Source organism: Marmota flaviventris, chromosome 18 (assembly GCF_047511675.1).
Source record: "Marmota flaviventris isolate mMarFla1 chromosome 18, mMarFla1.hap1, whole genome shotgun sequence".
Taxonomy (NCBI): domain Eukaryota; kingdom Metazoa; phylum Chordata; class Mammalia; order Rodentia; family Sciuridae; genus Marmota; species Marmota flaviventris.
The window spans coordinates 37,557,174-37,578,761 of NC_092515.1; the positions used below are offsets into that span (position 1 = coordinate 37,557,174).

Below are 21,588 nucleotides of genomic sequence, written 5' to 3' on the forward strand. Positions count from 1 at the left end.
CAGATGCTCTGGGAGGACTAGCGTTGTGTCTGCCCTGGGATGAGGGTGGGCAGCTCCTCTACCCTCTGTCCTGGGGTGGTTGCTTCTGCCAGGCTCTGACTATTAGGACCCTGTGGTGAGGTATCAGCAGCCAGGACGCAGGAGGGCTATTCTCCAGTTCTGACCTGGGCTGGGTCCTCCAGCTGCTCTTCTTGAGAATAAATCGATCCCCTCAACACCTGCTTAAACCCACCTGCTCTGGGAGTACAGTGCACATGTTCCTCCTCCCTGGTGTTCTGTGCCCAGGTGCGCTCTCCCCAAGGCTGGACCCTCCCTACCCACCAGCACCTTATTACAAAAGTCACCTCCTCCACGAGGCCTCCCTGATTGCCTGGCTACAGTGGGTTCCCCATGTCACGCTTTCTTCGTGGCCTGAGCTGCCATGTTCTGGTCCCCGCCTCTGCCCCACAGTCTCGGCGTTTGGTTTTCACCTGCTTCCTGTGTTTAGTACGCCTTGGTGGGTGCTGACTCCGAGGGGGCCTGGTGAGGCCCAGATAAGATGCCCTGAGGCTGGAAATGCCCCAAAGGTGGTGACTCAGTGGCCTCAATCTTGATTCCCCAAAGGACTCAGTCAACTTGAGGTTCGGGCAAACCTGGAGAGCAAACCCGACGCGGCTCACAGAGAGCTCCTGAGTTGCACGGAACACCAAGGATGTGGCCTGGTGCTACTGACTCACGGAGGCCTGGCTCTTGGTTGCCCTCAGTTTCCTCATCTGTGAAATGGCAGCAGCCCTTGCTCAGAGCCACTGGGGCAGTCAAGTGAGCCTTCTCCTAACACGGTGCATTTCCAGAGGCTCCTGCCCCTGCCCCAAAGGTCCTCATGAGATCCACTTGAAAGCACCTCAGCAGGGGTCCTTTCATTGTCCAGATGAGGGATTCTGAGGCTCTGAGAAGGGCCCTGACCTGCTCAGCTTCACACTGTGAGTGACAGACCCAGGGTGGGAACAAGGTCTCTTGGCCCCAGACAGAGCACAGACGGGTGGCTGACTTTGGCAGAACCTGGAAGGCTGGACTTGAACTTGACCCAAGGATGCAGAGTGGGGCGTGAACTCACCATAACTTTAACAAGGGCAAGGTCATGCTGAGGGCTGCCCCCCGACCTGTTTCCTTCATTTTATTTGATGTTTTGGGGGTGCTGGGGATTGAACCCAGGTCCTTGTGCATGTGAGGCCAGTGCTCTACCACTGAGCTGCGTCCCCCGCCTTTTCATTTCGAGACAGGGTCTTGCGTAAGTGGCACTTAGGATCCTCCAGGCTCAGCTTCCCAGGTCGCTGGGATGCAGGCGCTGCCTTCATTTGAGAGCACAGTGGGGCTGTGCGGCTGGCCACAGGGCTCCATCCCAGAGCCATCAGCTTGGACATCGCAACTGGCCGTGGAGACCACCTTCTTCCAGAAGTTGCCAAAAGGGAGGAGGGTTTTCCTGCTGTCCTAATGGAAGAGCAGAGGCCATCTCCATTCAACAAAGAGGCCATGCTGAGGACAGGAGGGGGCCATCAACCTCTTCCCATAGGATCCTCCCAGCAGGCAGGGGTGGGCTTTCACAGTGTGCAGACAGGATGGCCAAGGCCAAGGCGAAGGGGTGACTGACCAGCAGGTGCAGCCGGGGACCCCGGGCAGCCTGCTCTCCCCGCCCCATGGCACCTCTGCTGTCTACCTGGGAAGTTCGTCCTGGAACGTAGTCGTTACTGGGCAAATATTAGTTCAGTGCATGAATGCAGAAACTGGCCCAGGTCAATTAACCCATGAATAGAAAGCCATCTTGGAGATGGCTCAGTCCTCCCCACAGAGGACCCTGTAGTGCCCCAGCTCAGCACCTCCTTGGCTTCCCTCAGGGACGGGGAGCTCACCCCCTGACCTTGGGGGCCTTGTCAGTTCTCTGAGGGGTGTAGAAGCTGAGCCTGGCTCTGGGGGGAGCACAGAATGCCAGAGCTGGGGTTTTCTGAGGCTCTCCAGGGAAGGCTTCTGATTCCCTGAGGTTCCCCCGTGAGTGGGGGTGAGGTGGGCAGGGGGAGGCAGGGCTTACCCAGGGTCCTGGGGTGAGTTCCAAAGGCAGACTGTGTGGGCGTGACCTCAGTCCCACTCCTTAACCCCGCTGCCCCTTGTCTGTAAACTCACAGTATTTCAAAGTGCTTCCTGCCTTGTAAGAAGTCAATGGTCTAATCCACAAAATGGGTTCAGCCCAGGCCTGGCTGGAGATTTTAGCTACGGGGATCTGTTCTGTGGCTGTCAGGTGAGAGTGGGAGCCTTCATTCCAGGGGATGGACTGGGGAGGTCCTAGAGACAAACCCCGACCCTCTCAAATGCTCCTCGGGCACCTGCTGTTGGCAGGGCATGCCAAACGGACTCCCTTTGCCTCTGGAGGCCAAGCAAGGCAAAGGCAGTTGTCCTCGTTTAATAGGTGACCTGAGGCACAGAGAGGTTAAGCAACTTCCCCAGCAAAAGAGGGCCCAAGCCTGGGGCTCCAGCCCCAACCCCTGCTTCCTGAGTGACAGTTTGGGGATTGCATGACGGCCAGGGGCCTCAAGGGCAGGGTGGTGTGGCTCAGTAGCATGGCTGCCAAAAGCCAGGAGTCACCAGTGGGTATATAGGAAGTCACCCTGTGTCCTCATTCGGGTGGGTGGCATCTCTGAGGCCGTGGGAAACTTGGGGCCTAGGAATCAGGCTGTCTTCCTGGCCCCTCCCAGATGCTCCTGAGGTCCCATCTGTGTTAGGTGGGAGGGGCACGGCTTCCTGCTGGGCTGGGGCTGCCTCCCTCAGGACTCTGCCCCTTTCCTTGGGCTATTTTGCCCCGCAGTTCTTACCATAGTCTGGAGAGATGTCATATTGATTTGCTTATTAATAATTAATTTATCGTCTGTCTTTCCGCAGCTCAAGAAGAGAGATCTTTGTCGGGGGCACACACAGGGCCTGGCTCGCAGTAGGTCCTCAACAAGCATGTGCTAGGGGCCTCACTGCCTCCACCCACCCGTCCAGCCTCTTCCCCATTTCCTTCTTCACCCACCGGTCACTGCCCCTCCTCTGGACCAGGCCGTGCACTACGGCTTGGTGTGGGGATCCGGAAGGACACACAGACCAGGAAAGAAAGAATCCTGACACAGGGGAATGCGTTCCAGGTGGCTGTGGGGGGCCGATGGGGCAGGGGAGGTGAAGAAGATTCTGGAGGTGCACTCTGGTACCTACAGCCCCTCGGGGACCTGGCCCAGGGAGAGCCTGATACTGACTTTGAGGAATGACTCACAGGGAAGTGGAATGGCTTCCAGGCTCAGCAGCGGGTCCCCACTGTGGGGGTGGGGCGGGAATCTGAAGGTGCCTCTAGGGGAAGGGGTCTGGCCTTGAGAACTTTGAAAAACTGCTGCCCCAATTGGTGGCCAGAGGTGGGGCCTGGGGGTGCAGCAGAGCAGGGGGTGAAAGGGCCAGGGATGGCGCCTGTCCGTTCCCTCTCCCCAGCAGCCTCTCAGGGCACCTGGGGCAGCTGCCACCAACCTCTCCCCAGGAAGAGGCTCCTGTCCCTGCCCCCACCCGACTCCGCCTTCATGTCCTGTAGAAGGCTGGACACTTTGAAAGCAGGATCCCCCCACCTGTACCCCACTCTGGCCTGGCCTCCAGGCAGCTGCTGGTTGTGGCTGGGTTTTATACTAGGGAGGTGGGGCTGGGCCCCCATTCAGGTGGGGCCCTAGAGAAAGAACCTGGGGGGCGTGGCCAATTGCAGACTGGCAGGCCTGGGGGCGTGGCCGATTGCAGCCCGGCAGCCCCGGGGGCTGCAAGCTGCTGAGATGCCCAGATAACCGGTGACCCTGAGCCTGTCCAGGAGGAGCCTGCGCTTCCGTGGGTTGAGTTGTCCAAAATCCATGGAGGGCTGAGGTCATGGGTGGGGGGATTCAGTCCCCAAAGTGCCAGACCAGCCCTGCAGGGGAAGGCAGGGTGGCAGGTAGTAGTGCCCCAAGGCGGTGGGGCAGCCGGAAGTGAGGTAGCCGGCCAGGCAGGTAGAGCCCTCCTCACCTGGGCCCGAGACTTGCCTACCAGTCTGGACAAGCTCAGGCTGGGCGCCTGGCTGGAGGTGGAGGAAGGAGGAGGCGCCGTCAGTCGCAGAGGCCCCGTCTACACTCGGAGGTGAGAGGCTGCGCTCCGGGTGGGGGCAGGGGCTCGGGTCAGCAGGTGCAGCTGCCAGCCTGGCCCACTTGACTTTGGCTATCCCTGGGGTCCGGGCAACCCCCTGAGGGGCCTGGTCTGGTCGGGGCTCTGGGATCCCCAAGGGGAGGGACTGAATGGGAGGCCTGGCCTCTCTGGGGTTAGCCCTGCTGCTCCGTGTGGGCTGGGCGCGCTCACGTGGTGGTCATCCTGGCACGGGACCCTGGAGGGCGCGGGGTGTGTTCCTGCTCAGAGGAGGAGGTGAGGGCAAAAGTCTGGCCCCTGGCACATGGGCAGGGGGCATGGGAGGTCTGGACCCTCCGGGCCGTGTCTCCCCCGGCGCCGCCCGCCCGGAGCCTGTTTTCTCCTGGGATCCTCTGGGGAACCGGTTAGGGAGCAGGTTGCCCTGCGGCCCTTGACTTTTAACAAGGAGGAAGGAGGAGGTGGGACGTCTTCCAGGAGTAGGGAGAGAGCCCAGGCCTGGGTGCTCTTGCTGCAGCCCGCTGCTCTGCTGTGCCACCCGCTCCCCAGCAGTCCCTGCGGACTGGGCCCTGTGCTGGGAGTCCCTAATGGTGGACTGGGGGCTATGACAGCCGTGGCTTCCACCTGGGCCATGGGGGGCAGGGGCTGAAGCAGTAGTGCCCCGCCCCCCGCAGCCCTGACTCATGGACCTGCTCCCAGCCAGGCCAGGTGGGTGGCTGAGCCCAGGCCCAGCTCGGCCTCTACCAACTTGGCTCCCTGGGGTGTGTGGGCAGCAAATGGGCCCCCCACGTCCTGCTGCTAATGAGCAGCTGTCATCGCTGCTCCATTACACCTCCGGAGCCAGCTGCACCCCGCACTTAGGGGGAGACCCTGGGGGCTCCCGGGCTGCCTGGCTGGCATTGGTTCTGGGAGGTATGGGGGGTCTCCTGGGGCTCGGGGGCTGGGCGCTCCGTGGGATTTCCACAGACAGTTTCAATTCCAGCTCTTTGTTTTACCAAGAGAAGAGGGGTAGCCCGGGCTTCCAGCTGAGGACACGGAGGCGCCATGTCAACAACTTCCCGGGATCTCCTGTAGCCAGGACCTTACCATGTGCCAATCACGAGTGTGTGTAGAGGGGCTGGGGGTGGAAGTGGGCATGGAGGGAGATCAAGGCAGAGATTCTGGACCCTGGGGACTCTGGCAGTGAGATGGCACGTTGTTCTCTTTGAGATGGAGCCTTTTTTTAAAATATTTATTTTTTAGGTGTAGATGGACACAACACAATGCCTCTATTTTTATGTGGTGCTGAGGATCAAACCCGGGTCCCACCCATGCTAGGCGAGCGCTCTACGGCTGAGCCACAATCCCAGCCCCTAGGATGGGCCTCTTATGGAGGAGTTTGAGTCTCTCCTGTTCCTGACCATGTTGGGGAGGGGTGTGGGAGAGGTGGGAGAGGGATAGGTCCCTGTTGCTCTTCTCAGAGGTCCTGGCTGTAGGCATCCCTCCCCATTTTAAAACTGAGAATACAGAAACACGTCCAGTTGGGACAATCTGAGGCCAGAGTCCATGGCTGGTGTTTGGACACCGTGGGGGCAGTGCTGGGGAATCCTGATGAGGAGCCACGTGGATCCCCCAGTCACGGGGACTTCCACAGTCATGGCTTCCTCCCTGCAAGATGCCAGACAGGGGTCCTCCTGGGAGCCATGCCCACAGTAGGGGCTGCACTTTGGGTCCCAGGTGCAGAGTAGGAAGCGCCATCCTGACCACCTCCCCTCAGTGCACTGAGCTGCAGAGGGTACCCTGACATCCAGAGGTGGGTGGCGTCTCCCTGGAGGAGCCCAGGCCTTTGCACACCCAGCCCTGCACACCATCTTTGCACATGTGAAGAGGGGCCCAGGCCAGGAAGCACATGACGGGGGTGAGGAGAGGGCTTGTTTGGGATCAGCTGCTTTGGCCCTGGGCTTAGGGATTTTTGGAGGCTGAGAGGCAGGGGCATGACCAGAATGACCTTCCAGGCCTGTTCTAGCTGGATCCAACCTCCTACCAAGTGCTGTTAGGGGGCTGAGGGTCAGACATTCCGTCATGCCTAGGAGGAGCAGGCCATGGCCCTGCCTACCTTCTGTCTGGGGCAGCTGGGCACCCAAGCACCCAGGCGTGCCCACCTCCTGGGGTCAGTGGGGGTGGGGGCAGCCCTCGGAGGCCCAGCCAGGCTGAACTCAGTCTAAGCAACTGTGTTCTGGAATGGCCCCTCCCAGCAGGGCTTGACTGTGGGGGAGAAAGTGTGTCCCTCTGCTTCTGTGTGCACCAGGCTCAAGGTTAATTCTTATTGGCATGTGGTCAAGGCGCCCCTGGGACCAGGAAGAGGTACTAGGGGCGAGGGAAGCAGGCCTTGAGGTCAGATCGGCTCCAGTCCTCCAAGACCTTGGGCTGGCCTCTCTCCCTCTCTGAGCCTGAGTTTCCCCGGCAGATGGGGCCGGGCCTCCTCAGCAGGTCAGCGGGAGAAAGTGCAAGTCCCTTTCCTGGCCCAGGACAGGGGTGCACTGGGGGTCCCTGGGCTCCCTGGAACTTTTAGGAGCAGGGGTGGAGACAGGACTGTGCTGTGACCAGGTGTGGACAAGGGCCCTCTGGCTTTGGGGAAGTGCCTCTTGCCTGAGTCCCTGTGTTTTGAAACCCGATGCAGGTGAATGTGGGCGGGGCAGCTGGCCAGCTGCACTCTGATTAGCCAGTGTGCTGGAGTGGCCCTGGAGCTCCAAATAAGGTCTCTTCAGAAGACAGTCTGGACCCGGGCAAAGTCCCCCTGGTTGCCATGCCTTTCATTCCGTCACTTGGGCTGGCTTGGATTCCTTGCACCCTAAGCCTGGGCTTGAACCCCACTAACCTGGGCACAGGGTGGCTCTGGCTCTCCACAGCTGGATGTCTCAGGAGCCCTGCTCCACCACCCTCTGCTGGGGAGTGGGGGATGGGCCATGGGTGGGGTAGGTAGGCCCAGGGCACACAGGGTGCTTTGTGAGGGTGGCTGAGTCACATGGGCATTGCCATCGCTGCTGGTCCCTGGGGCGGGTATGACGGAGATGGCGTTATCACAGGGCTGCGGCGGCCCCCGCGCTCCTGGCCTGGAGGCTTTCCCATGGGAACAGCAGGGAGGTGGCTAGAGCCAGTCTGGGTCCCAGGCTGATCTCTGCGTGGTGGGAGGTCCTCTCTGAGTCCGTCGCTGTTCCGTAGCTCTGATCATCACTGTTTTGTGGCGGAGGTACCGGATGCTCTGCCAATGGTGGAGTGCAGGTCTGTGACACTTGTGCTGTCTCTGATGCTAATGACATGGGCCAACATGTCTCGAAACCTGCTGGGTGCCAGACAGGGAGCTCAAGGATCCCCAAGGTCATTCAGCTTGCGAGAGGAGAAGCCTGGACTTGAGCTCCTCTTGTCTGATAAAGCCCACTCCCGAGCAAGTGGTGGTGCCCAGGACCCTCTACAGGGGTGGGCAAGGTGGCTCCTGCCCAAATTCACCGTGGCAGGAGACCTCTTACAACCCCGCCACGTCCTCCTCCTCCCCCAGCCTCTGCTCCGGCCTTAGTCACAGTCGGTGGCCAGGGTCACCCTACCTCTTATTCTGTCCTGAGGTCCACCTCCCCGCCCCTCCTGGGAGCCCGTCTCTGTCACCTTTGCAGGCTGCTCTGAACAGTGGCTCCCTGGCGGGCCTCATCAAGGTGCCCATTCTGCGCAGGCCGAGGCGTGCCCTTTACCCGTGTGGACTCGTGTGGGGGGTCATGAGGTGGCGCAGCTTTTGTCCTCTCTTGACAAATGAGGGCTGGGTGGGGACAGAGACGCTTGCCCAGACCCCCAGCTGGCAGAGCGGAGCGGAAGCCTCACTGCCCCCTCCTCCGTCTCTAAGAGGAAGGGACCCCTTCGGCTTTCTGGGCCTCCTGTCCTACCTCTGACCTCTGTCCCCAGCCAGCAATGCCCATGCCCTTCCCTGGGCCTGTGGAACCCCTAGTTTGTCACTGCTGAGCCCCAGCAAGGTGTTTCCAGCAGGGGGTACACATGACACCCCACCTGCTGCAGGTCACGCTCATTCCAGGTGCCCACGGGCAGCTCCTCCCATCCCTGCTCCCTTCCCGCACCCCTAAGCTTCAGGGAAGCGTCTGACATCTTCTCCCCTCTCCCTCAGGCCCACTGGCCTGGGTGGGCTGCTTCTGGTCTCCTGGACCCGAGTCCCCCTCCCACCCTTCCCTCTGGCTCCCTCTTCTTCAAGGCCCCAGATGGGCCTGGGCTCCGCCCCCAACCAAGGCTGGTACCGGCCCCTAGAGTCGAGGCTGGGGCTTCTCATGCTTCACCAGGTACCGGGACCCACCTGGGCGTCTTGTTAAACTGCAGGTTCTGACTCAGCAGACCTGGGGCACCCTGAGACCCTAACAAGCTCTCCGGCTCTGCTCTGGGTCTGTGCACCACACTTTGAGTGCTGATCAAACACCTTCTATGGCTCCCCAGTGCCCAAACTCCATGCTTTCCAAGTCTTCCAGAATCTGCCCCCTCCTGCCACAACAGATCCCCCTTCTTCCCCCGCGGCTCCTCTTCCACCTCTTGACTCCTGTTGATCTGATCACTCTACCTGGGATGCCCTTCCTGCTGCTCTGGTTTTCAAAGTCCTCTTCGTCTCCTTTAAGAGCCCACAGGGGCTCCGGGGTCAGTCCCCTGTTTTAGATCCTGGATCTCTGTCACTGAAGGCGTGGGCAAGCCACCTGCCCTGTCTGTGCCTCGGGCTGCTTTCTATAAAGTGGGCTAGCAACTGTCATGAAAGGCAAAGGAGATGGTGAATGTAAATTGCGTAGCCAGGACCCACACCTGCTAGGTGGTTGGGTGAAGCCACACAGCTAGAGGCCCAGATATGTGCCCACTGTGTGGCCTTGGCTGAGTTACTGCTGTCTCTGGCCATCTCATTCCACATACTAGTGATGCCCCATCATAGGGTCGCAGTGATGATGTAAGAGTGACCCAAATACTTACGGCATGGGAGATTCCTACTCATCCTGTTACCAGAACCAATAATAGAATCATTTAATCATTTATTTGGATTCTCCACTTTGACTTTCAGAACCTTCTAGGGATCTTCTGGAGCTAATAACTGGCTCCTAGGTACCATAGATGAGAGCTAGGCTCATGTCCCTGGCCAAGCTCCAAGCTGGGGCCAGAGCCTGGAGCCTGGCACAGTGCCCAGCACAAAGTAGGTCTGAGAAGCCGGATGATAGGAGGGGCAGGCAGAGACCTGGGTCTCTCCTATGTGGCCTTGGCAGCTGTCCCAGGCTCTGGGGCCCATGGGCACCGAGAGGGGAGCCTTCAGCTCTCCCTCTGAGCCTGCTGGCCAGTGCTCTCTGTGGGCAGGTGGGACGCAGCTGTGTTGCTGGCCTAGAGCCTCCGCCACCTGCTGCCTGGGCCCTGAACAACCAACCGCGGGGAAATTGAGGCTCAGAGGTGGTGACTTGCCCAGAGACCTGGTATGTCAGGGACTTTTGTCCTTCTCTGAGCAACTCATTCCTGTCCTCTTGTTTGCTGTGCCCCCACCCCACTGTGGACTGGCCCCTCCTGCCCTGGTAATAAGGCCATGCCCATGAAGGCCCTGGGTGGGAATAGCAGGCCTGACCAGGGCCAAGTGCCCACTACGGCATGGGGCAGGCATCTCCCACAGCCTGGCCAGCGGGGCGCTGACTTTGAGGAGCATAGAATGGTCTTCTGGAAGGTCTGGCCTGTGGCTCCCTGCACCCCACCAGGCAGCTTGGTTTGGAGCGGGCAGGTAGGGGAGTGGCCTTCAGCCGTCCCCGGCTGCCTGAAAGGCTTTCACTGGTGTCACATGTGGGTGAAGGGGGATTTCCCAGGACCCCTCTCTAGGATGCAGAGAGACCCCTACCAGAGAGAAGGGACCTCAAGTTTCCCCGGGGGGTCGAGGCCCCATGCCGGAGGCCCAGGGAGGCTGGCTTATGAGTGGCTAGAAGGACTGGCTGGGGAGCCGGGCTGCTGGCTCCCACCCAACCCCGCCACTTCCCAGCTGCGTGCCCTTGGACAGTTAGCTCTCCTCGGTGAGCTTCGAGTCCCTTCTGCTTCATCACCGTCCTGGGGAATATTTGTTGACAGCTCATTGAGCGTCAGGTGGGTACCCTGAAGACAGGAGGAGGAAGGTTCTAGAAGGAAATAGGGCTCCAGAAAGGGAGTATTTATTTTTCTTCTTTTTATTGGCCCTGTGTGGCTGCCCTTGCCCTGTAGGCGAAACCCTCACGCACTGGTGACTTGGAGTCCTTCATCCACACTGTACTGATGGAGGCGGACGGGGTCCCCACTCTGTAGGGCTCATGATCATCTGAAGCTACCCCCAAGGTTCTAGAGGGGCTCAGGACCCCAGAGCAGGAGGGAGCGGCCAACAGAGGCGGTGGCCAGAGGGGCAGGGGCGCTGGTCACTTCTAGATTCCTCTTTCCGACCATTTGGAGGCACTGGGACCGACTCTTTCCGGCGCCTCCATCTCCCCTCTGCTGGGCAGACAGACTGAAGAGGCCATTCCTAAAGGCCCCGGGGCTCAGGATCTTGGATCCCTGGAGCTGTGGGTCCCTGGGAGCCTGACGTGTGCTCCTCTGCTGAGAAGACAGACGGAGGCCCGGAGAAGCCATGAGGTCAGCGGCCAGCGGTGTGTGGCCCTGTGCCAGGTGCCTGAGTCCTGCCTTCCTCCTGGCCTGCCTTCCGCTCTGCCGGTCAGCGCCGCCCCCGCCTGCTGCCAAGGCGGCTGGACTGTCTTCAGGAAGGGGCAGTGGTCACCAGGGCCCGGGGGTGGGGGCAGCATCCGAGTGGCCTGTTGCCGCGGCAACCCTCTCCCTGCGGGAAGGTGGGGAGAATGGGATGATGATAGGTGCAGGGTGGGGAGGCAGAGGTACCCCGGCCCGCGTCCCCCCTGAAGCCTGGCATCCACCCCTGGGTGCTGGGGGGAGGCGGAGGCCCCCTGCCAGGTGCTGAGTCATGGGCATCCCCCAGGGCCCCTGCCGCCCTCCGTCAGCCTCTCCTCCTGCCTCCTCTGAGACACCCGTGACTCACACAGTCATCTCGGGAGGAGGAGCCCGGGAGGCTGGAGGGGGTGTCCCCGGCCCCTCCCCTGGCTCCACCGGCTGCTGCCACCGGAGAGGGGCCGGCGCCTCCCATGCTCACTCCCCAGCCCGCGGCTTGGCAGGCGGCAGGACCCGGGCGCCAGGTGGAACCTCTGGGGTCGATCCTGAAAGGGGGTCCTCTAAAGGACCCTCCACCTGGCACCAGGTACCAACCAAGGGCTCCGGCAGGTGGGAGGCAGGGGAGGGTGATGTGCTGGGGCTGGTGAGGGGTGGGGCAGGGGCGGGGACAGGACTGGGGGGTCTTGGTCTAGCCCAGAGGAGCCTGGCTGTGCGCGGACCCCCAGTGTGGGGGTGGGGTGGGCATGAAAAGGCGCTGCCTGAGGGGGGAGGGCACCCAGGAGGAGTGGGACACTCAGAGCCACTGGCCCTCTGGGAGTGGGGGAATAGCAAGTGGGCTCTCCAGGGTCCAGCAGGCCATCTGCCCTCTGTGCCTGGAGGGCACTGCTCCCATTGCACAGATGGGAGAACCGAGGCTCTGAGAGGGCAGGTGGCTGGCTCAAGGTCACACAGCAAGTGCAGGGATGGGGAGCCAGGAGCCAGGTGCTGGGAGGAGAGGGTGCTTTGGGGCCAGTCATGGAGATCCTCGGGGTACTATCCCCTCTAGCTGTCCTGGGGTCTGGGCCCCCAGTAAGCCAGCTTTTTGTCACTCAGGTGGGCAGGCATGGCCCCGGCAGTGGGCTTGGGTGTGAGTCCTGGGAACCAGGCAGCCGGGTGGGAAAGCCGTGGAGGCTGGAGAGTTCCTTACCGCCAACCACCCAGCCCGGCGCCCAGCTGCTGGGGACCACTTCCTCCTTGTGCCCCAGGGGCAGGACACTGAAGGCTCCTGTCCTCTCTCCAACCAGCTGCCCTTGTGTGGTGCTGGGTTGGGGTCCCCCAGGGCCCTTTCTTGACTGAAGGGGTGCGACTGAATGTAGCAGGTCCCTGTCACCCCCTGCCCCACCTGGAGCCGCCGTGGCCTGAGGTAGGTGGGGTGGGTGGGAATAGCCTTAGCACCCCCTTCAGAAACCATGGAAGTTGTTTACATGAACACTTATTGAGTGCCTTCTGTGTGCGCTGGACTATCCTGGGGACATGGAGGTAGATGAGGCAAAGAAGGTCTCTTGGAACTCCTGGGCAGCCCAGCCCGGGGCCAGCTCTGCTCCTCCACAGGTCCCCGAGGGCAGAGGGTTGGTTCTTGGGGTCCTCGACTGGTCAGTGGGAGCGCGTGCTGCAGGGTCTCCCGAGCCCAGGCCAGCAGTCCTGTGAGTGGCTCTCCCTTCCCTGCCTGAGCTGACCTCCTGTGCAGCAGGGACCCCAGGGGCCTGGGATGTAGCTTCACCACCAGGGACACCTTGCCTGCTGTCCCCTGGGCTTGGCGGCCCTAGCTGCTAAGTGGGTGTGTGGGGTGACCCGAGGTGTCCTGCCCGTGGGCCCAGGGTGCGCCTTAGCGGAGGAACAGAAGTCGGGCTCCAGGTTGGTCTGTGTGGGGAACCTGTGCTCTGGGCGGTGGGCAGCCAGGCTGGCACGACACCCCCCAGCAGGGTCACAGGCAGACAGCGAGGGGGTGAGAGGAGGAGGGAGACGAGCACGGTGCGAGAGGAGGCCTCTGCCGGGAGCACGGGGCTCTGGGAAGGGCGGCTGGGCTCGGGTGCCGGGAGGGGACAGGGCTGCGGCGGCTGTGGCTGGGTGGGGGCGTTCCTGGCAGAGGGACTGGCGTGGGGCAAGGTTTGGGGAATGAAGAGAGCCCGAGGGTGTGTGGAGGGAGATGGCACTGGAGATTGGGCACGGGCCACTTGAAGGGACTCGCTGCCCGGGTGGCAGGTCCTGATCTGCTCTGCAGGGGAAGGAGGCAGGAGGGCTGGGCAGGGTGGCCGGCAGCCGGGCCAGAGGGGTCTGAGGCTGCCATCCAGTGGGATGGGGTGACAGGCTTGCGCAGTGGCCTTGGCCTGGCTGTCAGTGTGAGGCTCATGCTGGGGACAGCTTCCTAGCTGAGGGAAAGGGGTGGAGGTGCCCGTCCAGCACTGGCGCAGGGCAGGTAAAAGAGGTGGCCGAGCTGTGGCAGGGTCCACGTATCAAGGGATGGCCCTCTTAGCAGGACCCGGCATGACAGGAGCGGGGAACGGGCAGGGGAAAGAGCCACGGTGGGTGTCACTGCATCCCGGGTGAAAGCCGAGCGTGGGTACTGGATGCTGGGTGCTCTGCCCGTGTCAGGGCTATGGGTTGGCTTCCAGGTAGCAGGGGTGTGGGGCAGGGTCTTGGGAGGCAGAGAGAAAGCAGTGGGTGGGGAGGGGGCCGGAGGATGGGATAATGTGGCCCCACAGTCCAAGCCCCATGCTGCCTCCTGTTCCCCAACCAGATCCCTAGGCAGGGTCCCATCCCCCATCCCCATCCTTGGGGTGACCCTGTGGACCCCACCTTCTGACTCACAGCAGATGGGGGCATCATGTGAGCAAACCAGCGGCCGAGGGGGAGCAGACTCCAGGGACCTGGCAGATGGCAAGTGGGGGGTGGGGCAGGGCTGGCACAAAGGGGCCTCTCAACAGCAAGGGCGGGCGCTGGCCTCAGCCTCCGGGCCCTGCTCCCCCTGAGGTCAGCTGAGAGCTTGGTGCTACTCCAGCTCATGCCCCACTGGAGCTCTCGGGGACCCTTGGGGAGCCCTGCCCATTCTGGAGCCAGGCCTGGGCTGCCAGAGCCAGGGGCCAAGGGTGAGGGAGGTGCTTGGGACGGGGTCTCTTCTCTGCTGGCCTGTCCTGGCATGGTCTGGGCCCAGACACCTTCCCAGACTCTATGCCCCTAATTCTCTAGGGTCCCCCGGTGCTCAGCCTGGGTGGGAAAGTCCCCAAGTTTCTGTGGCAGCCCCTGCCTGGTGCTGGGCTCCGTACGTGGCATCTGTGCCCATTTTTGAGAGGAGGATATTGGGGCAAGGAGGCTTACCCCGTGAGGGTCGTTGGGGTTGGAGTCTGAGTTCTTACCTGCTGTGCTCTTCTGTCCCTCTGGTGGGTAGGGAATTCCTCATCCAGGCCAGGCACTGTGCTAGGGCCACACGGTGTGTCCCTGTCTTGAATCCCACTCTGGCCCCTGCCACGCCCCTATTTCTTTTGGGCCTGGGGACCTAGAAAGAGAGCAAAGCCCCGGGGGATCTTGGCTTTGTTCTCTGGGTGTGTGGACGTGGCGGACGCCTCGGTTTCCTCACCTGGAAACTGTAGCTAAGAGCATCCTCTTCAGGGGGCTGCTGTGGTCACTAGGAGCGTTAGGACAGGAAAGTGTTCAGAAGTGTCCCTGGCCTGCAGAAATGCTGGCCTTTACCATTCTTCCATTGGACAGATGGGTAAACTGAGGCAAGAGGTAACTTATAGCAACTCAGAAGCCCTTCTTCCCGTGCCCCTTATCTCTGGGAGTGTCGGACGCGGGCAGGACTCACCCCCGTCCCTAGTAGCCTGATCTCTGCTGTGGGAGGGGGGCTGGCGTGGTGCGCTGGGCACCGGGCTCCGTGGCTGGCGCTGGCTTAGGTAGTTTGTGGGTGGACTTGGCGGCTCTGGGCAGCAGAGATAGGAGCCGAGGCCCGAGGAGCTGGCAGAGCTCCCAGCAGAGTGCACAGGCCCTGTGGCAGCCGCGGATGGGCAGGGTGACAGGCTACTGTCCAGCCCCGCTCAGCCCCTTGAAGAGCCAGTGGTTCTGCAGGGAATGGCTCCCAGACTCGGGGCCCCTTTAACTCCACAACGAGCCCAGAGGAGCTGAAAGGCCACCTACACGGCATGTCAGGCCCCCTCTCTCCTGGGCCTCCTCCTCCTCCCCATGGTGTCCCCCACCTGCACCCTCAGGGCCTCCATGGGGGAAGGGGAAGGGCGCTGGAGATGCCGGTCTGCATAAGCCTTGCTTAGAGGTTGACTTAGAACCAGGTTCCAGTCCTTGACCGGTGACTCTAAGCAAGGGATCACTTCCTCGAAGTCACAGCTTCCCTGGCTCAGTGGCGCAGGCCTGTAACCCTAGCAACTCAGGAGGCTGAGGCAGGAGGATCCCAGGTTCAAGGCCAGCCTTAGGAACTTAGGGAGGCTCCAGGCCCCGTCTCAAAATAAACAATGCAGAGGGCTGGGGTGTGACTCGGTGGTTAAGTGCCCCAGTACCAAAAAAGAAAAAAAAAGAAGGCACAACTTCTCTGGGCCTCAGTTTCCCTGCCTGAAAATGGACATAGTAGCCCCCCGCACCCCAGCAGGGTCGTTGCTGGAACTCAGGGTGACATGGTGCAGAGTGTGAAATTATAATGATATGTGGACTTGGGAGTCTGCATAAGCCTTGCTTGGAGGTTGACTTAGAACCAGTTTCGAGTCCTTGACAGGTGACTGTGAGCAAGGGGTCACTTCCTCAAAGCCTCATCATGAGGCCGTTCCGTGCAGAGGAAGATCACTGCATCTCTATATCTAAGTGAGACCCTGTGGAGATGAACGGGGACAGCCCCACATTACGGAGGTTATGCCATTTGGACCCCCACCTCAGCTCAGACCCCTGCTTCTCCAGCTTCCAGCTCAGTGGCCCCCTGGGTGGTTAGGGACGTGACTGGTTCTGTCCCAGCTCCACCAGCTGTGTGAACCTAGGCAGGTGTATCGACCTCTCTGTGTTTCACTTTTCTAAAGCTTTAAAATTATAATGGTGATTGTGCCTTGAGGGGGTTAAGGCAGCCCCTGGATTTCGTGTTCAGTATTGTGCCTGGCACATAGTGGAGGCTGTTGTCATTGTCACTGCAGCCTTCCTGCAGGGAGTCCTTCTTGTAGGGAGCAGCAGAGATTTTATCTCAGACCAACAGCTCCATCCTCTCCCGAGGTCGCTGGGGAAAGTGCTGATCCCCAGAGAGCCCACTCCTGGGCACACTCCCATCCCAGGAGTCTTGCTGTGCTGGTCAGGGGCGTTGTCCAGCCTGGGGATCCCTTCTGCTCCCAGGCCCTGAGACCCGGTTACTGGACCTGGATCCACTGATGCCCTTGAAAGCCAGTTCCCTGGAGATGAGCGTCGGCACGGAGAGAGAGTGTGTGTCAAGACTGCTCCCCGGAGCATGGAGGGGCTGTCATCCTGGATGCTCCGTCCTGGGGAGGGACTCAGGCATAGCGGGGGCTCTCATGGGGACAGACAGGAGGTGCAGGGAGACATGGGCAGCAGGCTGAGCGCTGAGCAGGGTTTGGTGGCTGGGCGCCTCCATAGTTTTTCCTGGTGGGAACGTGCAGTCGCCTTAGCTGCCTGGGGCGAGTTCCCTCCTGCAGACAGACCTGTTATTTTCTGCAGGTCAAACCTCACAGCAATTTACATGCTTTGTGCCGGGGCATGTGTGGGCTGCAGAGCCCGGGGTGGGGGGGGTTCTGATGGTATCTGGAGGTCCCGGTGTTCTGGGTTCTTTCGGGAGGAAGGAAGGTGGCTCTGCCGCTGTCATTCAGGTGAGAATTCAGAATGCTGGCAAAGGGAGGGGACAGCGCCTGGCCAAGGAGCACAGTGGGACAGGCTGACCTGCTTGGCCACAGTCCTGCGCCCTGGGAGAGGCCTGGATGGTGTTGGGCTGGCTTCCTGGGGCTGAGCAGCGTTCTGAGGTCACTTCTCTGCTGGACTGGCTTCCCCTGGCCCCTGGGGGCCACATTACATGTCCACCTTCCTGCATCCTTGGAGTCTGCACCCCTGGGTGTGGCTCTGTGGCTGGCACCTGGGTTTCTGACCTCGTGGCAGGGGACAGCTGCTCAGACCCATCTTGAGACCAATGCAGGGGGTGGACACAGAGGCTGGCTGGGCAGCTGAGTCACCGTCGGCCCTGTGCCTCGGCTGACTGCCCCTCTGCTATGTCACTGTCTGGGCATGGGCCAGGCAGCTCGGTGGGGGGGGACTCACCCCCAGTCCCCAGCCTGGTGCCTCCACGTGACTGCCCACAAGACCTTTATTCATCTCAGGTGCTCCTAAGATTTGAGTCTTTATTCAGGTTTCACAGCCGATGAAGCAGGTCCCAGGGACCCTGGGCCATCAGAGGCTGTAGGGACCAGCACCCAGGTCTCTTCTGCTGGGCCTGGACTCGTTCCCTTGGTACCATGCTGGCTGCTCCCATTGAACGTGGTGCACCCCCCGACAGGTGCTCAAGGCTCTGGGGACGTTGTAGAGGGACTTGGGGGTCATGAGGCTCCTTCCATCTGAGGCCGGGAGGGGCTCCGGTTCCCGTGGCCTCCCTGTTACCTCAGTGCTCAGCAGCCCCTGGGAAGTTCTGGTGGCGCAGGTGATGTTTGTGGGCAGGTGGTGTCTCCATTGAGAAATCTCTCCATGGCCCTGCCGGTCACCAAACAGGAACTGGCCCATTAGTGCCACCCAATTCCATCTCTAGGAGGCTCCTGTTAGCTCCTGAGTAACCCAGGATTCCCGCAGAGGGCCAGGGCGAGGCCAGCTGGCCTGGCGGGCTGGGAGGTGCCTAGCCACCAGCTTAGTCACCAGAGTCCCCGGCTTCTGGTCTCCACCTGGCCGGAGCTGGTGGCTGTTCCTGACCCTGGTGCTCCCCGCACACACACACTTGCATGGGACCCCTTGGCAGTGGGCAGGGCTGGTTGAGCCTCGTGCAGGTTTAACCCAGAGCTCTTCGTCCTGGGCCCGGCTCTGCCCGCCACACCTCCAGGGGCTCTGCTTCCGTGTGCCCTCCTGAGGGCCCCGTGGCAGGGTCAGGTCCCCAGTGCCTCAGCTGCCTGGGCCTTGGTACCTGAGCCAGGGTAGTAGGAGTGGGACCCATTCCCAGGCCTGGCAGGGAGGACGGCCAGTGGGTCCCCATGGAGACCCTCCAGTGGGTGTCAACGCAGACAGGCATCTGTCTCTGTCTGGTTGTCCCCTGGGCTTGGGGAACTAGAGTCAGAAGTTGCTGTCACTGTCACTGCAGGAGGACAGTAGTGTTTTCAAAGAACCCAGCGGTTCCTGGGCTGAGGGGCCTGGGGGGCCTGGGGACCATGGTGCGGCCTCCTTGGGCCTCCACATCTACCTCTGTAGAGTGGCCGTGCCACGGGGGTGCCAGGTGGGGTGACGGCAGAGGAGTGCACTGGGTTGGGTTCGCGTCCACTTTGCCGGCTCTGTGTCCCCAGGCAGGGAGCTCCTCCTCTGAGCCTGTTTTCCTTGGTGCAGAAGGGACGAGAGCACTTCCTGCAGGGCGGCCTGGGGACCTCGCGGTCAGGGGCATGTCACAGGGCTGTGCTGGCATGTGCTTCCCTCCGTGCCCGGCTCCCACTTGCTTCTCTGTGGGCTGGTCCTTGGAAGCACCCTGCCAGAGGTCCCTAGTCCCCCGTGCCCCATCACCGACTCCTTGCCCCACCCGGGTGGCCTGCAGGAGCCCAGAGGAGGCTTAGCATTTGCGCCAGTGGCTTGGTGACCCGCCCTCGTTGGTAAGTTTCCTTCCTGGGCATCGCTGGCTTGGGCCCTAGGAGTGGGCCTTCGAGGGCTGTAGGGAGAAAACCGGAGGCTTGGTGCTCACAGGAGCAGGTGGGACCCGGACGTTGTTTAGTCCAGAAACCTTTGAGCCAGTGTGTGGTCCCAGTGGTTGGGGAAGCGCCTGGCGGGGCTTCCGTGCTGCGGGACTTCTCAGGGCCTTCAGTGCCCAGCCGGGGGAGGAGGGAGAGTGAACCTGATTCAGATCCCTTCCCAGAGTCAGGCCTGCACCTTCTCAGGGGCCTCTCTCTGGCCAAGCACCTGGCAGAGGTGTGTGTGTCCTGACCAAGGCAGAGGCAGGGAGCGGGATAGTTCAGTGGCCCCTGCAAGGAATGGACTTCTTCAAAATTCTCTGCAGTACTGGGGAGGGAACCCACGCAAGCGCTGTACCACTGAGCTACACCCCAGAGTCTCAAAATAAAGTTTTGAGTCTGAGTCGCTGAGGCTGGCCTCGAACTTGTGATCCTCCAGCCTCAGCCTCCTGAGTCACTGGGATGACAGGCATACACCATCAAACCCAGTCCAAGTGGCGCTTTTGAACTTGGATCCAGAGTATATGGAATCATGTCCTATTGGGAAGATGGTTGGAGGCTGTCTGGCCTGTCGTCAAGCCCCGGCTCTGTCTTGTTTGTTAATTCACTCAAGTAGCAGTCACGGACGGGGCAGCTGCTGTGGGACTGGAGGCAGCAGTGGGCAAGACAGGCAAGACTGAGTGGTGGGGTGCTAGGGAGCACATCACAGGGCCACTTCAGTCAGGGCTGGGTGCTCTAAAGATACTGAAGGAGGTGACAAGGAAGACCGTGATGGAAACAGAAGATCAGTTTGGTTTGGTGGTCATGGAAGGTATTTGAGTTAAGGCTGAGATGGGGTCAGTCACAGCAAGGGTCCTAGAAAGAATGTGCTGTGTTGCGGGGGAAGCACATGTAAAGGTCCTGGGGTATGTCAGAGGAGTCCAAAACAGCCAGAGCTAGCCAATGCAAGGAAGGGAGAGGTGGCCCTTGGAAGGTGAGAGGACCGCCGTGGGGCCCCTGTCTATATCATCTCACATCAAATGAGGCACAGGGTTCTGCTCCCCACCTCCACTCCAATCAGGAGCTAAGTGAGGAAGCAGCTCTCAGCCTCTCTGGCTCTGGGCTCTGGGCTGTAATGAGCTGCAGGACTTCCATGGTGATAAGTGTGTGTGAGGGGGGGTGTTCAGGGACAGCCGTGGGACTGGGGTGCTGTGCCCTGTCTCTCTGCAGTGAGTGCCAAGTGTGTATAGAAGGCCAGGGTGCCCTCCCCCCGGGTGCCTGAGTCACAGCCCCTGCCAGCCTCTTTGAGGCACGGAGGGGTCCTTTGATCCAACAGAGGACGCCTTCTCAGCCCGGCAGGCCCTGGAACCTTCCGGGCGGGCGGCTAAGGTCCCCGGAGACAGCAGCTCCTTTCTTTCCCTCTTCCTCCTGCCTGAAAATAGTGCCTGAGCGCCCGGCTCTGGCGGCAGGGAGACAATGGCAGCCTCCGGACCGGCCGCCTCCTGGCTGGGGTCCACACAGGGCAGTTTCAGAGGCGGCCTAGCCCGGGGCGGGCCCCTGCTGCCTTTCCCATGGCCTGCGGCAGCCCCGCCACCCCCGGGGGTCTCTTCCCCAAGGGGCTCCCACTTGTGCTCTGGGAAAATACCTGCAGCTGCGGGGCTGGGACCCGGGATCCTCGGCCTGGGCTGTCCCCTGACCTGCTGCTGGTCTGTCTGTGTCCTGCCCCGTCCCCCTCCCCCGCCCCCACAGGGTACTGGGAGTCTTTTCCCTTTGACTCAGAGAATAGAAACGACTTCTTAGAAGCCCAAGGGATACGTGCTTTGGGGAGGAAGTGAGCTCCCTGGCGTTAGAGGTGATCAAATAAAGTTTGAATGTGCGCTCGACGCAGAAGGAGGGGGTCGGTCCAGCACCCGGTGGATGCTTGTGCCTGACGTCCTCCCGTCCCGGAGGAGATCTCTGTCTGAATTCCATGTCCCTGGGACTCAGTTGCTCCACCTGTAAGACGCATTCAACGGGGCTCTCCTTGCAAAGCCGTGGAGGCGGGTCTCCATAAAGCCCCGGGCAGGGATGGGCACGAGTAGCGTTTTCAGAAGCTTCCACCTCTGTTCTGCTCCCTCCCAGACTGGAAAAGAGGGTCCAGATCACTCCCGACCCCCAGGGAGACCTGGAAAGCCAGGAGGGGCCCCTGGCTCCAAGGGAACTCAGAAGGAGGGTTCTTGGTGCGTCATGGCAACCCAGGACGGCTTCCTGGAGGAGGTGGACCTAGGAAGTGTTCAGGGTAGTGTGGAGCAGGACAGCCAAAGGTGGAGGTTAGGGACTATCCAGCCTGACTGGAGGCCAGGGCCACAGGCTGGACACCCCTCTCCGGCTTCTAATTTGGTCACGGGGTCGGGGGAGGGGGCAGCCTTTCTTGGGTTAACCCCCATTGGGTTCCAGAAAGATTTGACTTTCAAGTCAGTGTTTGTTGAGCTGGTGGTGCACAGCTGTAGTCCCCGCTACTTGGGAGGCTGAGATGGGGCTCTTTGTGGTCCCCTCTGGACAGGAGGTGTCCCCCCCCCCCGCGCCCCATATCTTGCTGCCCTTCCTCCTGCCAGCTCCCTCCTGGCCAGACAGCCCGGGCATGGGGGGACAGTCAGGGAGCCCGCGCTGCAAGGCAGGAGAGGAGCCAAGCGTGACGTCGTCCCCGCAGCTGCCAATGGTTGCCAGGGGAACGGTTGCCAGGGGCTGCTGTCACCTGCGCCCCTTCTCCCTGACTGGCGCGCTGGCGGCTGGGGCTTCTCAGCCCCATCTTCCCCCGCCGCCCCCTTTGTTTGCCGCTCGCTCGGGTGAAGGGGCCGCCGGGGTGGCTCAGCTTGGTGGCTCAGCTTCCCGCTGCCTCTTGAACTTGGAGAAACTGTCCCCG

At 61.4% G+C, this 21,588-nt stretch overlaps 1 protein-coding gene across 3 annotated transcripts in view; it reads left to right on the forward strand.

The window, feature by feature from the left end:
* The first annotated feature begins 3,054 nt into the window (after positions 1-3,054).
* Adgrg1 (adhesion G protein-coupled receptor G1) overlaps positions 3,055-21,588 on the forward strand; it is a 38,231-nt gene continuing 19,697 nt past the window's right edge. The window contains exon 1 of one of the 3 annotated variants that reach the window (XM_027939048.3): positions 3,055-3,152. The gene's annotated coding sequence lies outside the window, so the exon portion shown is untranslated. Of the gene's footprint in view, positions 3,153-3,806; positions 4,150-11,209; positions 11,417-21,588 lie in introns of those variants that run through there. The other 2 variants (XM_027939047.3, XM_027939050.3) reach the window with 2 other exon arrangements.